This window comes from Penaeus chinensis, chromosome 12 (genome assembly GCF_019202785.1).
Source record: "Penaeus chinensis breed Huanghai No. 1 chromosome 12, ASM1920278v2, whole genome shotgun sequence".
Classification (NCBI taxonomy): Eukaryota; Metazoa; Arthropoda; class Malacostraca; order Decapoda; family Penaeidae; genus Penaeus; species Penaeus chinensis.
In genome coordinates this window covers 25,166,349-25,168,848 of record NC_061830.1, presented here as the reverse complement: position 1 = coordinate 25,168,848, position 2,500 = coordinate 25,166,349, and positions in this window count along the sequence as shown.

Here is a 2,500-nt window from a genome sequence, read left to right as displayed (position 1 = left end):
CCCCTCTCTCTTCTCCTCTCCTCTCCTCTCCTCTCCTCTCCTCTCCTCTCCTCTCCTCTCCTCTCCTCTCCTCTCCTCTCCTCTCCTCTCCTCTCCTCTCCTCTCCTCTCCTCTCCTCTCCTCTTTGTCTTCCTTTTCTCCATTCTATCCCTTTTCTTTTCCATCGATTGTTTAAAAGTAAACGCAACATCACGAGACGATTTTTTTTAAGTACCATAAAATAATAATTGTATTTTTTTAAATAGAACGCAAATCCTTCAATATATTTCCAAAATTACTTCTACAAAAACGGAGTCCGAACGAGAACTCATCTTTACAGCCAGACCTTTCCGAATCATTTAGCAGTGATGGATTTATGTGCAATAGTGCAGGTGCATATTGCGTTCTGCACGCGCGTTTGTGGAGGTAAAATATGCCCTATATGGAGGAACAGAGACAATATACATTTGGGGGAAGGTAATGCTCCATCAGTCGTTGGAGAAATATCGTGGACTGGTGGGCATTGTAGGCTTTTTTCAATATTGCTGGTTTTAGTGTAATCTAGATCACATTTTGTTTCTGTTTGCGTTTTATTGGCTCTCTCCCTTCCCCTCTTGCATTCTATTTTTTCTCCTTCCTCACGTATCTCTCTATCTCTCTACCTCTATCTTCCTCTTTTTCGCCTTATTGCTTTCTCTCTGTTTGTCTATCCATCCATCTGCTTATCTGTATACCTATCTATCTATATGTATCTACCTTTCCATCTAACTAACAACCCAACTATATATTTGTTTGTCTACCTATCTATCTCTCCCTCTCCCTCTCATTCTCATTCTTCTTTTCCTTCATTCCCTTTCCTTCAACCTGCTGTCTCCTTTCTGTCACTTCTCCTTTAGCTATCTTCTTCTCTGTGTCCCTCCTTTCCCCTCCCCTCACCCTGCCCCCCCCCCCGCCCTTCTGGCACCGCCCCCACACCTGCAGCGTCTCCCCCGAGAGGCAGTCGGCCATGACGAAGCAAAATCCATTTCCCCAAATCAATCTCACTTTGTTTGCTGGCTGCCCTGCCCGTCCGCCCAATAGGCTTTGTAATTGAATCATCCATAAGGGCTTTGTGTCAACCCCTCCTCTATTTTCCTTCAATTCGCATCCATTGCCTTCTCCTGCCTTTCGTCTGTAATATGTTTACCCTCTGGTTGCTGGTCGTGCGCGCCCGTCTCCGCCTCTCCCTGCTGCTCCACTTCCATTCGCCCAGTTTCTCCCTCGTTTTCCGATTTTCGTTGTTGGGTTCTCTTCTCTCTCGCCTCTTCTTTTTCCACTACAGCTACTTTTTCTTTCTTCTTCTTCTACTGCTTTGGCATCCTCTTCTCACCAGTTTTCGTTTTCTTCTCTTTATTTTGACTTACTTCTTTAATACAATTATTTTTTCCTTGGCGTTCTTCACACTTGCCTCCTCTCGCGAAAAAACTGCACCCGAGGAAAGTGCTTCCCTGCCCGCCCCCGCCCTCCCCCCGACGGCGCAGGCGGAGGCAACAGGTTCCCGCAGCAGCGCGAGGCGGCGAGCCCGTCACGCCTTTTTCCTCGTCGAGGAACTTCCGAAGGGCGCCCCAGAGACACGAAGAGAGAGGGACCGGTGATGCAATAGTGATTTCATTGGCCAGTTTATTTTTATTCACTTAAATATTAGCCAACGTTTATTTATTTAGTTATTTGCATGTTTACGTATTTGATCAATCAGTTGGGTCGTCCTTTCGTAAATCCGTTTTCTATATTAAAATTAATTCTATATTCTCATGCTTGATAATAAACCGTTTATTCCATTCCTTCGTCCTTCAAATCTCCCTCTCTCCCACCTCCTTTCTCCCCTTCTCCGTCCCTTCCTCCCTCCTTCCCTCCCTCCCTCCATCCCTACTTCTCTCCCTCCTTCCCTCCCTCCCTCCATCCCTACTTCTCTCCCTCCCTCCCTCCCTCCCACCCAATCCACCCTTCCCGCCCTTCCTCCCCTTAACTCCTCGAAAGAAATCTCTCCGCCCCGCAGCCTCCTCTTGGCACCCATTGTGTCGACGGCCAGAACGAGCAGCGCCCGGCTCTCGGCCGCCCGACACTTGGGCACTGAGTTACCAGCCCATACGGTGTCAAGGGGCGGGCCAGGTACTTGAGTGGGAGGGAATGGGCGGGGATGGGCGTGGCAAAGGGGGAGGGAGCGTGCAGATGGGTGTGACTAAGAGGGAAGGAGTGGGCGGGGCCAAAGGATAGGGAGTGACCGGAGATGGGCGTGGTGGAGGGAAAGAGTCTGGGCGGGCAAGGGAGTGATCAAGGGACAGCAAGCGGGCGGGATGGGTGAAGCCAGGGGGGGACGAAGTGGGCGGGAATGTGGGTTTCAGATGGGAAAGAGTAGGCGGAGGTGGGCGTGACGGATTGGCAGGGAGGAAATAAGCGTGCTAGGTGAGAGAGGGATTAGGCAGGAGTGGGCGTGGTGGAGAGAGAGCTTCAATGAGTGTGTGTACGTGTGTGTGTGGTGGTG